Source organism: Ammodytes marinus (genome assembly GCF_949987685.1).
Source record: "Ammodytes marinus genome assembly, chromosome: 17".
Classification (NCBI taxonomy): domain Eukaryota; kingdom Metazoa; phylum Chordata; class Actinopteri; order Uranoscopiformes; family Ammodytidae; genus Ammodytes; species Ammodytes marinus.
This window is the reverse complement of record NC_137221.1, coordinates 28,093,215-28,109,153: the sequence shown is the minus strand read 5'-3', so window position 1 is coordinate 28,109,153 and position 15,939 is coordinate 28,093,215. Positions and strand designations below refer to the sequence as shown.

General features: G+C 39.5%; 1 long non-coding RNA gene across 1 annotated transcript; it reads right to left on the bottom strand.

Annotated features, from left to right (window-relative positions):
- Positions 1 to 12,783: 12,783 nt before the first annotated feature.
- LOC307263984 lies at positions 12,784 to 13,493 on the bottom strand. Its single transcript, XR_013845302.1, has 3 exons — positions 13,391 to 13,493; positions 13,109 to 13,230; positions 12,784 to 12,850 (listed from the first exon to the last, which is right to left on the bottom strand). It is a non-coding gene; the product is annotated as an uncharacterized lncRNA (long non-coding RNA).
- Positions 13,494 to 15,939: the final 2,446 nt, after the last annotated feature.

Sequence of the window (15,939 nt, the reverse complement as noted above, 5' to 3'; positions counted from 1 at the left end):
TTTATCTGAAACAACACAGAACCATTTTTTGATACACATGACATAAATATACTGTATAGTTCTAAGAGTGGAGAGGGTTTGAACTGTCCCTGCTCTATGGGCCCTGAGGCAGTTCTACACAGTGGACACTAGGTGGAGCCAAATTACTTCACATCTTCACACAAGCATTCTCTTTCATGAGCAAAGCTTTTAACAGAAGCTTGATGATTGAATTGACTGAAAACAAAATCTGTGTTTGAACTTTGACCTTACCCCAAACCCAAACATATATGGAAGCCAAATGAAAAACATGTAATGTTTGACCAATCAATAAAGAACCATTTAAAACACATGTGTACTGTGGTTATTTTGAAGAGTTATTTATACAGTGGGCATGCGGAAGAGTAATGTTTTCTAGTAGACCTCTGAAATACACATTTTAACCCGAGATTTAGCATATGTCCCCTTTACACCAGCAAGCTATCCATCTTCTGTTTCATTTATATATTTAGTTATGACTACAAGGATTTTTTCTCTCAAACTGTATTGTACATTTGTATTGCTTAATGTTGTTGTATATTTGTTTAATAAAATATATCTAAAATATTCACTGGAGATCGCTTGGTATGCCTTTAAATCCAAACAAATGTAACTCCATTCATATTTACATTTTCAAAAGTAACAAAGCAAAGCATTTGCAATATATACAGTCAAAACCGAAATTATTCAAACCCCTGGCAAATTTCGCCAATTTTTGTTCAAATGTGAATAAAAGCTGACCATTTTTTTCCACAATGATGCCCCTTGTACATCGTCTTAATATCTTTTGGGAGAAGCCTGTGTCATTTCCAATCAAGAAAAAGCTTGCTGGTTTCATAAAAGTTAAGTAACTTTAAGTCAAAATTTGCCAGGGGTATGAATAATTTCGGTTTTGACTGTAATTCAGTAGGTAAAATGTTCTTACCTTCATCCCGGCTTGGAAGCCAAGCCTTTTTGCACTGCTTCCCCAGACGAAGGACGCGTCACAAAGACTTTGCAGCACCCAGGTTCTCTGCGTTTATCTGAAACAACACAGAACCATTTTTTGATACACATGACATAAATATATAAATATACTGTATAGTTCTAAGAGTGGAGAGGATTTGAACTGTCCCTGCTCTATGGGCCCTGAGGCAGTTCTACACAGTGGACACTAGGTGGAGCCAAATTACTTCACATCTTCACACAAGCATTCTCTTTCATGAGCAAAGCTTTTAACAGAAGCTTGATGATTGAATTGACTGAAAACAAAATCTGTGTTTGAACTTTGACCTAATCCCAAACCCAAACATATATGGAAGCCAAATGAAAAACATGTAATGTTTGACCAATCAATAAAGAACCATTTAAAACACATGTGTACTGTGGTTATTTTGAAGAGTTATTTATACAGTGGGCATGCGGAAGAGTAATGTTTTCTAGTAGACCTCTGAAATACACATTTTAACCCGAGATTTAGCATAATATGTCCCCTTTACACCAGCAAGCTATCCATCTTCTGTTTCATTTATATATTTAGTTATGACTACAAGGATTTTTTCTCTCAAACTGTATTGTACATTTGTATTGCTTAATGTTGTTGTATATTTGTTTAATAAAATATATCTAAAATATTCACTGGAGATCGCTTGGTATGCCTTTAAATCCAAACAAATGTAACTCCATTCATATTTACATTTTCAAAAGTAACAAAGCAAAGCATTTGCAATATATACAGTCAAAACCGAAATTATTCAAACCCCTGGCAAATTTCGCAAATTTTTGTTCAAATGTGAATAAAAGCTGACCATTTTTTTCCACAATGATGCCCCTTGTACATCGTCTTAATATCTTTTGGGAGAAGCCTGTGTCATTTCCAATCAAGAAAAAGCTTGCTGGTTTCATAAAAGTTAAGTAACTTTAAGTCAAAATTTGCCAGGGGTATGAATAATTTCGGTTTTGACTGTAATTCAGTAGGTAAAATGTTCTTACCTTCATGGACGTCGATTTGGCTAAACAAGTGGGGGGGACAAACAGGCATTCTGGAGTGCATTTTCAAAAGTGGGGGGGACAATGAGGAAACATCTTTTTTTCTCTTTAGTGCAGGTAATGAACGGTTCTGAAAGACGGCATACCCGCTCACTAATGAATAAAATGTATACAAAACACTGATGTCTGACACATTTGATGAAAAAAGCATTTTCAAAAAGCAGCGGACATATGAGCCACTAGCTGCTCCCTGTAGCCCAACCAAACATGACGTAAACAAAAGGAGCTTGGGAAGGTAGTTCCGACTGAGCACATCGAGCCGAAGCACGGCTGGACTGTCGCACAACAATATTACTCCGCCTCGGTCTCCATGGCAACCTAGCTAGTAGCATAGCCATGATCAGCTTCAATTACTTCTTGATAAACAACCAGTGACGTGCGGTGAGGTCAGTGAGTGGGTAGGCAGTACTGAGTTCTTCTGAAAGCCAGATTTCTCTAAACCTATATATTGTTAAATCAAAAACAATAAACAACAAACAGGCACGCACGGCCGATTTCAAATAAGTTCCTCCCTTTCTTTCTCTCTCTCACTCACTCACTCACTCACTCACACACACAGACGGGACGTATATGAAATGTCACGACGGTGACTTCAGGTTTGCCCGTAGCCTACTGTAGTTTGGTCTAAATGATTAAACATCGCATCCATCGACTTAACGGACCCGTCCCTCACACCGAGGGCCGAAAAAACGTAAGGCAACAAGTCAAACCTTCGCCGATTCAAACTACCGGTACTACTTCTATTCAACTTAAAAATAAAAGACAGCATTCATCATTATGTAGGACTACAGCATAACTGATGGCAACTCCACTCCATAAACTTTATCTTAATAGATAAAGTACCACTAGCATATGCCCCATGGACCTGTCCAGCATCAGAATGTAACCATTTATCCACATTGCAGAGCTTAGGTTTGTTCGTCAGTAACAATGAAAACACAACTGCTCAATTGAATATAAAATGCAGAATGGATTGCACTCGGTATCAATTCATCCAACTTTATTATTAAATAAACCCCAAAACAGTTTCTGACTCACCAATCTGACTCCCTGGCTGTAGAAATAAGCAAGACGATAGTAATCCAGTGACAGTCTGACTGACAGCACAGCTAGCTAGCATCCTTCCGTTCATGTAGGCTACCTGTCCGTTTGAAATGCTCGAACATTGTTTGTCCCTGTTGCTGCTGTACACCGTCCAAGGCTGGCGCAGGCCTTTCTCTTGCTATTCATTCTGTTCCTTTTTAAATTATAATCCAATTTGTTAAAATTCCTCCAGTCTGAAATATCTGCATGCACGGACACGGCAGCTGCAATGTTGACTTAAAAATCCGCGGGGGTAATGCGACGTGAATGAGCATAGCCAACGTAATGACGTTGGCCTAAGCTGCGTAAATGTCTAGTAATATCTCGATTTTAATTGGTCCATGAATGATATGTAATGTAAAGGCTTATGTGGCATACCATTTACGTAAAAAAGGCACAAAGAATTATGCTTATTTGCGTACATGTTAAATAATACAGAATCAAGTGCGCATGCGCGAAAACTTTTTTTTTCTTGCCGTCCACAATGAATAGGCGCAAAGGCACTGATTCTTTGCCGTACACAATGAATGGGAAACAGCAAAGGCACAATATTTTTTTGGCATAACTTACTAACTGCCACGTTTCGAATCAAAACGTCTACACTTTTTTAAAGTAATCGCGGATTACATGTAAAGATCGAAATAATTAACAGTAACAGTAATAATACAAATATAAGTTTATTAAATAAAAAAAATATTTTATTTTAATTTTTTTGCACACGGCGCGCACGTCACTGTAAACAACATCGTCAGTATCCATGTGCCGCGACACAAGCTGCTGTTACATTACATTAACAGTCATTAGTGGGCATAGAGGATGGTAATCCCTACAGTTTACACTTCACAACGGGACACTTAAAGCCACTCGCCATTGTCTCTCTGCTGCTGATTGAAATGCATCAGTCTTCTCTGGTGTGCAAACTAGCGGAGACTTCGGAGCATGTTTTCTCTGGTGTGCAAACTAGTGTGTGTGTGTGTGAGAGAGAGAGAGAGCTAGAGAGAGAGAGAGAGAGAGAGAGAGAGAGAGAGAGACCTTAACGCTGTGTTTTAATACGGCTGGACGCACTCCATGTCCGGCTTAAAAAGTGGGGGGGACAAAATGAGTCTTGACGAAAAGTGGGGGGTACATGTACCCCCCATCCCCCCCGTAATCGACGTCTATGCTTACCTTCATCCCGGCTTGGAAGCCAAGCCTTTTTGCACTGCTTCCCCAGACGAAGGACGCGTCACAAAGACTTTGCAGCACCCAGGTTCTCTGCGTTTATCTGAAACAACACAGAACCATTTTTTGATACACATGACATAAATATATAAATATACTGTATAGTTCTAAGAGTGGAGAGGATTTGAACTGTCCCTGCTCCATGGGCCCTGAGGCAGTTCTACACAGTGGACACTAGGTGGAGCCAAATTACTTCACATCTTCACACAAGCATTCTCTTTCATGAGCAAAGCTTTTAACAGAAGCTTGATGATTGAATTGACTGAAAACAAAATCTGTGTTTGAACTTTGACCTAATCCCAAACCCAAACATATATGGAAGCCAAATGAAAAACATGTAATGTTTGACCAATCAATAAAGAACCATTTAAAACACATGTGTACTGTGGTTATTTTGAAGAGTTATTTATACAGTGGGCATGCGGAAGAGTAATGTTTTCTAGTAGACCTCTGAAATACACATTTTAACCCGAGATTTAGCATAATATGTCCCCTTTACACCAGCAAGCTATCCATCTTCTGTTTCATTTATATATTTAGTTATGACTACAAGGATTTTTTCTCTCAAACTGTATTGTACATTTGTATTGCTTAATGTTGTTGTATATTTGTTTAATAAAATATATCTAAAATATTCACTGGAGATCGCTTGGTATGCCTTTAAATCCAAACAAATGTAACTCCATTCATATTTACATTTTCAAAAGTAACAAAGCAAAGCATTTGCAATATATACAGTCAAAACCGAAATTATTCAAACCCCTGGCAAATTTCGCCAATTTTTGTTCAAATGTGAATAAAAGCTGACCATTTTTTTCCACAATGATGCCCCTTGTACATCTCTTAATATCTTTTGGGAGAAGCCTGTGTCATTTCCAATCAAGAAAAAGCTTGCTGGTTTCATAAAAGTTAAGTAACTTTAAGTCAAAATTTGCCAGGGGTATGAATAATTTCGGTTTTGACTGTAATTCAGTAGGTAAAATGTTCTTACCTTCATCCCGGCTTGGAAGCCAAGCCTTTTTGCACTGCTTCCCCAGACGACGGACGCGTCACAAAGACTTTGCAGCACCCAGGTTCTCTGCGTTTATCTGAAACAACACAGAACCATTTTTTGATACACATGACATTTGTTATGTCCAATCTACAGTTGCCAACCACATCACTGCATGCACTGGTCATAATTTGAGTCAATATTCGTTGTGTGCTACAATGACAATAAAATCCTTGAATCTTGAATCTATACATTGGAAACCCGCCACAGCCAAAGCCATCTTCAATAACTGGTGCTCACTGTTAAATGTATGACTCCGCCCAAACGCAACCCGGCTACCACCACACCGACCACAACACTGACCTGGGGCTGAGTTCTACATCCAACATCCTCAACCTCTTCAAACTCTTCACCCCAATCCACCCTCCTGGAGAAGGGCCTTTCATACATCCCGTCCATCCAACTTTGACTGGGAGGAACTTCATTAGGGACCTGCACCAATACCACAGACGACTGAAAATCACCAACTACTTCCACTCCAGACCCACCACACACACACAAAATCATCATTTACTTACAGCTCCAATTGGGAACCCCTCACAGCCACAGTAGACACCACCACCACAGATTAAATCAAACAAAACATACGGGCCCTGCGCACATACCGGCCTCCGCCAGATGTCCCCGACAATCTGTCGGAGGCCGAGTGCAGGGCCTTATCAGAACTCACCAACATCCCCAACATCATAATTAAACCAGGGGACAAAGGCTCCAAAATTATTATCATGGATATACCTCATTGAAGCAAACCGGCAGCTATCTAACACCCTCCATTACCGACCTATCCCATCTAGCATTCAAACAGAAACACAGACAGCACTCCGGACCATCATCCTCTCACTTTATAATAAAAAAAAATCATCACCTCCAAACAAAAGGACTTACCTCCTCCCCAAAATACACAAGGACCCACACACCTGGACCATTCCCTATGAAGTTCCTCCCGGCAGATCCATTGTGTCCGATTGTAATAGTGCCTCATACCACATATCAAATTACATTGAACACTTCCTCGGCCCCCTCTCCACCAAACATCCCAATTGTATAGTTATATATGTTAGAGAAAAGTGTCAGAATATTTTCATAAATATATAAATATACTGTATAGTTCTAAAAGTGGAGAGGATTTGAACTGTCCCTGCTCTATGGGCCCTGAGGCAGTTCTACACAGTGGACACTAGGTGGAGCCAAATTACTTCACATCTTCACACAAGCATTCTCTTTCATGAGCAAAGCTTTTAACAGAAGCTTGATGATTGAATCAGGACCAGTTCTAATGCGGTCTGGACCCTTAAACACCATTAAAATGTGCATACTTTGCATTTTCACAGATAGGATAAAAGTTTCACAAATCAGAAACTATGTTTTCTATAATCCATAGCCTCACTGTGATATTCTAGTCCAGATTTGAAGAGTCTAGGTGCAGTGGTTTTCAATCAGGACCAGTTCTAATGCGGTCTAGACCACAAAAAAGCGTTGACATGTGCCTTTATTTCATTTTCACAAATAGAAAAAAAAGTTTCACAAATCAAAAACATGGTTTTCTATAATCTATAGCGTCACTGTGATAATCTAGTCCAGATTTGAAGAGTCTAGGTGCAACGGTTTTCAATCAGGACCAGTTCTAATGTGGCCTATACCCCTAAAAACCATTAAAATGTTCATTCTTTGCATTTTCACAAATAGAAAAAAAGTTTCACAAATCAGAAACTATGTTTTCTATAATCTATAGCCTCACTGTGATAATCTAGTCCAGATTTGAAGAGTCTAGGTGCAGTGGTTTTCAATCAGGACCAGTTCTAATGCGGTCTGGACCCCAAAAAAGCGTTGACATGTGCCTTTATTGCATTTTCACAGATAGGGTAAAAGTTTCACAAATCAGAAACTATGTTTTCTATAATCTATAGCCTCACTGTGATAATCTAGTCCAGATTTGAAGAGTCTAGGTGCAGTGGTTTTCAATCAGGACCAGTTTTAATGCGGCCTAGACCCCAAAAAAGCGTTGACATGTGCCTTTATTGCATTTTCACAGATAGGGTAAAAGTTTCACAAATCAGAAACTATGTTTTCTATAATGTATAGCCTCACTGTGATATTCTAGTCCATATTTGAAGAGTCTAGGTGCAGTGGTTTTCAATCAGGACCAGTTCTAATGCGGCCTAGACCCCTAAAAACAATTAAAATGGGCATTCTTTGCATTTTCACAAATAGAATAAAAGTTTCACAAATCAGAAACTATGTTTTCTATAATGTATAGCCTCACTGTGATATTCTAGTCCAGATTTGAAGAGTCTAGGTGCAGTGGTTTTCAATCAGGACCAGTTCTAATGCGGTCCAGACCCCAAAAAAGCGTTGACATGTGCCTTTATTTCATTTTCACAAATAGAAAAAAAGTTTCCCAAATCAAAAACAAGGTTTTCTATAATCTATAGCGTCACTGTGATAATCTAGTCCAGATTTGAAGAGTCTAGGTGCAAGGGTTTTCAATCAGGACCAGTTCTAATGTGGCCTATACCCCTAAAAACCATTACAATTTTCATTCTTTGCATTTTCACAAATAGAAAAAAAGTTTCACAAATTAGAAACTATGTTTTCTATAATCTATAGCCTCACTGTGATAATCTAGTCCAGATTTGAAGAGTCTAGGTGCAGTGGTTTTCAATCAGGACCAGTTTTAATGCGGCCTAGACCCCTAAAAACAATTAAAATGGGCATTCTTTGCATTTTCACAAATAGAAAAAAAGTTTCACAAATCAGAAACTAAGTTTTCTATAATGTATAGCCTCACTGTGATATTCTAGTCCAGATTTGAAGAGTCTAGGTGCAGTGGTTTTCAATCAGGACCAGTTCTAATGCGGTCTAGACCCCAAAAAAGAGTTGACATGTGCCTTTATTGCATTTTCACAGATAGGGTAAAAGTTTCACAAATCAGAAACTGGTTGCGTTCCGAATCGCATACTTTCTACTATATAGTATGTAGAAAAAAGATTTAGGATGTCCCGATTCTTGTGGCCAGATTTAGGATGGTTAGAAGTACCCGGATGTCCTACTTCATGCGGCCAAGATTGTTAGTGTTGAAAAGTGCATCCTATTTGGGCGATTCTGACCCACAATCCAGTGCGCACGTGAAGTGACGTAACATCGACGAAGCCTCCATATGAAAACAAACGGGGATGCGACGGATATAAAAGCAAGAGGCAAGGTCAAGGCGCAATGTTATGATGAAATAAGAGAGAAAAGTATGTCCCAATAGTATGCCTACTGCATCCTAACTAGATTATTTTTATCGTCGGATGTAGTATGTAGAATAGAAAAAAGAAAGAGTATGCGATTCGGAACGCAACCTATGTTTTCTATAATGTATAGCCTCACTGTGATAGTCTAGTCCAGATTTGAAGAGTCTAGGTGCAGTGGTTTTCAATCAGGACCAGTTCTAATGCGGTCTAGACCTCAAAAAAGCGTTGACATGTGCCTTTATTGCATTTTCACAGATAGGGTAAAAGTTTCACAAATCAGAAACTATGTTTTCTATAATGTATAGCCTCACTGTGATAGTCTAGTCCAGATTTGAAGAGTCTAGGTGCAGTGGTTTTCAATCAGGACCAGTTCTAATGCGGTCTAGACCTCAAAAAAGCGTTGACATGTGCCTTTATTGCATTTTCACAGATAGGGTAAAAGTTTCACAAATCAGAAACTATGTTTTCTATAATGTATAGCCTCACTGTGATATTCTAGTCCAGATTTGAAGAGTCTAGGTGCAGTGGTTTTCAATCAGGACCAGTTCTAATGCGGTCTGGACCCCAAAAAAGCGTTGACATGTGCCTTTATTGCATTTTCACAGATAGGGTAAATGTTTCACAAATCAGAAACTATGTTTTCTATAATCTATAGCCTCACTGTGATAATCTAGTCCAGATTTGAAGAGTCTAGGTGCAAGGGTTTTCAATCAGGACCAGTTCTAATGTGGCCTAGACCCCTAAAAACCATTAAAATGTTCATTCTTTGCATTTTCACAAATAGAAAAAAAGTTTCACAAATCAGAAACTATGTTTTCTATAATGTATAGCCTCACTGTGATATTCTAGTCCAGATTTGAAGAGTCTAGGTGCAGTGGTTTTCAATCAGGACCAGTTTTAATGCGGCCTAGACCCCTAAAAACAATTAAAATGGGCATTCTTTGCATTTTCACAAATAGAATAAAAGTTTCACAAATCAGAAACTAAGTTTTCTATAATGTATAGCCTCTCTGTGATATTCTAGTCCAGATTTGAAGAGTCTACGTGCAGTGGTTTTCAATCAGGACCCCAAAAAAAAAAACTTGAAATTTATCTTTATTGCATTTTCACAAATAGAAAAAAGGTTTCACAAATCAGAAACTATGTTTTCCATAATGTATAGCCTCTCTGTGATATTCTAGTCCAGATTTGAAGAGTCTAGGTGCAGTGGTTTTCAATCAGGACCAGTTCTAATGTGGTCCAGATGCAAAAAAAGCAGTGAAATCTCCCCTCTCTTTCTTTTAAACAAACTTAATAAAGGTTACATCAATTGTAAACTGTTTTTAAAGAATGGTTAGACTCTCTTAGATAATCTAGACTAATTTATGTGGCTTTACCGCGGCGATTTAGGAGGTTAAACAACGGAGAATCAGTCGCTCCGCCGCTCCTTAAGAATCCCTTAACTTTTCCTTAACTGCCGAATCGGCTGCTGCGAATCAGCTGCCAACTTCAGCGTCGTGACATGGAGTGAGCATTACCCGGTTGGATATAGGCCTACAACTATCTGCTTTGGTGAGTTATTCATATGTATTTAAATTGTAGGACAATCATTTTATATTATCTGCTGCCCTTCTTATTTTAAATGGTGACTTAGGCAATTTTGTTACAACTACAGCCCATGCTTTTTTTCTCTTTTTTTCTCCCCATCGCAGACCTCCCTGACATCTTCAATCGTCGTCTTCGTGTATAATTTTTACCTCCTCAAGGCCTTTCCCGAAGGAAAGCTCAAGCCTAATTGGCATGGGACGATGCCATCAGGGAAGGTGTTGACCCAGACCGTGTTATGTATCTAGACCTCCTTCTCCTCTTCGTTTATGAGATCAACGGTATTCTCCGAAATGCAAAATCCAATTGCATTGAATTTTACTTTTCCTTGCAGCACCTATAGGAAATAAGAGTATAATTAGTTTCCTGAACCGGCCTGGTATGACAGCAATCCTATTGGTCAATACAATACATGTAGTCATTTTCTCACCTGAACTGTGCTGTGGCCAGTGGTCCACAGATTGTGGAGAGTCATCCCCCTCAGGTGGGACACTCTCAAAGGCCACCCGATGGTGGCCTCCCGCCACAGGGTAACTCTTATTGTCTTCTCGCCCTTCAATAACACAAAAAGGCAGCATAAGTACTTATTTCCTAATAAAATATGATTCAGACAAACGTTGACTGGAAAGTCTCTCTCTCTCTCTCTCTCTCTCTCTCTCTCTCTCTCTCTCTCTCTCTCTCTCTCTCTCTCTCTCTCTCTCTCTCTCTCTCTGTGTTACTTAATTTTGTTTTGACGAAAAAGTCAATTTTACATATTAGATACAAGGAACTTTTAAATATTTCTAAAAATTTCTAATTTTTCCTCTGATGATCATAAATTACATGTAACAGCGAACGAGGAAATCAGTGCAAAGAATGTTATTTTTACAGTGTTTTTAATGTCTTTGTCCGGGTATGCTCACCCAGGCCGCAAGAATTAACACAAAATGAAAGTACCTTGTAGCTACTTTAACCCATTCATGACTATGGCAGTTTAGGATGCATGTCCTTAATGCCTGAGGGTTTTCTGAAAAAAATAGTACGAATTGTCAACGTCTACCAAAACCTTAATATCTAAGCCTGTGTAGCACAAATAAAATACATTTAAAATGTAAGGTTAAACATGCTCCCTTAGCGCTTACAAACCAACACATTTTTCTAAAAATCGGCAAAATTAGATGGGGGAGAAAAAAAAAAGAAAAATAATATAAAATATTTAAAAATAATGTGCTAAATGAGGTTACAATCCTGCTTCCTTTTAGCATGGATAGTAGTGACTGAGTGTGCAGTGGAGAGATAAAGATAGACAGATATAGGAAGGAGGAGATAGCTTTATTTTATTATTTAGTTCAATTATCACTGGCACCATAAATCCGACTTCCCAGTACAACTGGAACGCAGACTGACTCCCGCTGACGAAAACCGATCAGCTGGTCCAAACGGCTCTATACCACGGAGATGAAAACGAAACTGAAACTTAACTATCGCCTGGCTGGGCTGAATTTGAGTTGGAGCAGCAAAATATAGCTTAAATTCATAAATATTGTTAATAAATAGATGAAATGTGTTGTGTGATTTTTGTCAGTAGTCTATAGTCGGCCTAGATCCTGCGCTCCGAACGCCACTAACTGTTCTGTAATACACTATTGCAGACACAGCCGGCTTATTTTTTTATTATTTATTTTTATTTTTTTTATTGACGTGATTTTTGGCAAATCACACAACTTTTGGGTGGTCACGTGGTCTTAAAAAATCACACAGCAATGCCAGTGTGAGAAGTGAAAAGGGATTTTTGGACACTTCACCATGAAAACAAGTTTCTAGTAAGTAATACAAATCTGAAACTGAAAAAATACATAATATAGGATCTTTCAAATAGAAATTAAAAGTTTGTGAGGGCAGTTTACTATTGGCAGTGGGTCCTGGTGTTTGAGTAAGCGGTTGTTGATGTTGTTGACGATCTCCCGGACGTCGTAGTTGGCTATCTTACAGGCCCAGCCGGTGCCGATGCCTTCAGCTCCGTTGACCAGCACCATGGGGATGATGGGGATGTACCACTCTGGCTCCACCTTCTGGTTGTCATCGTACAGGAACTTGAGCAGGTTGCCGTCCAGCGCTGGAAACAACAGCTTGGACAGAGGACTATAGGTTGAAATCAGACCACCATTAAAATTATAATTCTTCTAAACTTTACCGTTTGAGATAAGAAAGAAACTGAATCACAAGGCATATTTTATTTTCATAGTTCAATACACTTTCAAATTTGAGAGTGAAAGTTAAAAGGTGAAGTGAGCGATATATTTATGTTGATATACGTGTTAAATCGCTCTATAGTCATACAGTGATCACTTATATAGTGTGCGCGCGCTTCATAACACAGGTCTCTCAGTCACCCATTCTGCATGTAATCAGCAAATAAACTTTTCTGGGATCCCACAACCTGATATCCAATCAGAAGAGAGAACACAACAAACGGGTACGTCTCTCTGCTGGTGCTTTACCTGAGCATGGTGAAGATGTAACCAGGGCTGGCAGCGTCTTTGCCTCCGTTGATGCGAGTACCGAACTGACCCAGAGGCTGCAGGATGTTCACGTTGTTGCTGCCCACAAAGTTCTGGGCCAAGTTGACTATGGTCATCATGAGGGCTTGCTACAAGGGACAAATGGAAAAGCAGGACATAGAAACATAACATTGGTCATAAAAGAATTGAGAATCACTTCAATACCTCTACATGCAAGCTACGGAACATAGGTTTAAAAAAATGAAAAATATAGAAACATTCACTCACTTAAAGTTTTATGATTTTACAACGGATGGATTTTTTTTTTCTTTAAATCTTCCCCACTGGCATAATGCCTCTTAATACATTTGTTTGTCATGCGTGGAAGCCATGAGGTTGACTGTTACCTCTCCGTGATGGTAGGCTGACATCTCTGCCACTGAACCAGCCAGCTGTGCCACCTTCACTTCCCTCTTGTCATTCCTCTTCATGCAGGTGAAGAGCACCTTCCTCTGGCCGGGCTTCAAACCTTTTCAAAAAACACACACACAAGCCATCATCGACAGACAGACAGTGATGCTTTTAACTGAATAGTTTTAGAATAGAATGGTGGAATGAATGATTCTGTCACTACTTATGAGAGAAGTAGCACACCAAACAGATGACAGAGACGAGGAGAGTATACGCACCGTCCACCAAGGATGGGATGGATCTCTCATTGTCAGAGTTGGAGAACAGAATCAGCTCTTTGTTGATAAAGTCGTTGTAGGAAAGGTGCCGGGCCTGGGTTCCATTCAGGTATTGCTGAAAAAACAAACACACAATGAAAACACATATACTCTTATCAGTAAATGATATATAACTTTTTTTGATAGGTAGTTGCCAAGTTCATCACACAAACACTCCAATCCACTGATATGAGATCAGTTTGCAATTTTCAACTACTAAATTAATGGTAGGACTGTCGCCACTAGAACTGGTCTCTGTTCAGCAAAGGTCTTGAAAACAGCATAAGTGTGCTTGTGACATGCGTGCCACCCATGCACATGTATGGGCACGTGTCCCAGCAGATTTGTAATCTGAATAAAAAAATTTAAGTTTGTAGTTAGCAAGTGTAACATGTTCTTAGTAAGGGCAGAATTTCATAAATAAAGGTTTATTTTTTAGCAAGATATTTGGTCAAAAGCTAGTTGTCATCCGTCCCTCTGTCCAGTTGTTAGGCATCTGGCTGCTAGCAAGTTATGTTGTCTTGCTAATTTTACTATTCATCTGAACTGAAATAATATTTATTATCTTCGCCAGAATGCACCAGAATGCACCAGAATGCTTAGATTACATGTTAAAAACACAAAAAAATCTTCTGGGGGGGATGCCCCCAGACCTCCCTTCAGGGGTTTAGTTTTCTGACAAACATTACAATGAATACTAACATGATTTGGGCATTTGGGATTATAAATCATCTTTGAATTGGCTGTACAGCATATCACATGCTATTCATTCAGGGGTGCGATGGCCACCCCACTCTAGCTCTGTGGCCCACCTTGGCCACCCCCAGTCAAAATTTCCTGAAATCGCCACTGAGACACTCACAACTCCGCGTTCAGGCTGCACAGCACATTAATCGCAGGTAGCATTTTGAGCTAAAGCTGGCCACTTTCCAAATATTAAAGACAACCTTCTTCCCAAAACGGACAAAAATGAAAGTGTAAGGGCTGGGAAGATTTCTTACCTGAAACTATAGGCTATATTTCCCAACTATTTCAGACTCAAGAGTTTGATGGTAAAAAAAAAAAAATCTGTGAGAGGACAGTGCTTAATGTGTTCTCCTCAATGTTAAAATGTAAATGGTCCCTTTTTTAAAGTTAATATCTTGATTGACTCAATAGTTGAAACATTCTCTGAACTGGGTTGTCAGACAGCAGTGTTTCCCATTAATCATAGACTTTGTTTTGTGAAGCTTTTTCATAACAGGTATACCTATTGTAGAATTTATTCTGTGTATTTTCTATTTAGGCTACTATTTTCTTCTCTTCTAAGGAGATTTAAAAAAAAAACATTTCCTCAGTGTCTCATTGATACGATCTCATAATTAGCTTTTAAAGTGCACCAGAATGATGCATTTAACGTTAAAAGGTGCGCCACTGGCCTAGCCCTTGTGATAATAACAATAATAGATTATCTATCTATCTATCTATCTATCTATCTATCTATAGCCCCTTTTACACAGCCAGTGAAAGCCGGGAATATGCCGGCCTTTCGGCCCTCCGCCCTGCTGTATAAATGCGACAGTTGCGGAACGAGGGAAGAAAGGTGCGAGTGATCGTTCCGGGAATTTTACTACCTCGGGGGGGTAGTAAGATTCCCGACACGATCAGTTCCGCCTCTCTGTTTAAATGCTCCAGCTTGTTGATGCGGAACTGGGGGGCGTTTGACGTTCCATAGTCTACGTTCTAAACATGCGACCATGTTAGCAGTTGAAGGACGTGTGTTTACCATTAACCACGGCGGCCTGATGTCCCGTAAAAATCACCAAATAAAAGGAACGGCGTATAATCTAGCTGATCATAAGGTCCGTTGCTCAATCCAAACCCCCGCGCTTCATTTTGCAGAGTGTATGAGTCTATTTCTGCCCAGGAGAAGTTGTACAATGGGAAAGCTAGGCTAGGCTAAGTAAGGGATAAAGTATAGCGAACGGGTCACTTGCTAGAAATAAAGACCGACAAGCTGAAGCAGGAGCCCGACGCGCAGCGGAGGGCTCTTGCTCTAGGTTCTTATGTAACTAAAACGTAGTTACGCAAGTAAATAGGAACGACCTAGTAACGGGGGAATAGTCTGCTCGCCCCGCTAGACTGTCTGCTTCAGCTGACTGAAGGCTCGGGCTCAGCTGTTAGCCACAGAGCTACTGTTTTGCTAACACAACTCAAGACTCGCACACTCTACAAATAATAATTCTAATCGGCCAATATGTTTAACAAGAGTTCCATCTAGCTAACAAAGCATTATCCCCCAACATAAATAACAATTCATGGAGAAAATTACTGCGGAACGTTTACATTGCGGGCTGCAGCCTGAAGTTACTGTCTTAATATGCGGCCAAACGTACTCACATCGTCTTGACTGGATTCCGCCGCCGCTATTATTATCCTAAGTCTGAGCGTATATCCACACTTTATTTCTGCCTACAGTAACGTGACTTCACACACTGTGTGTATGTTTATGTCTGTCTCACAAAGAGACT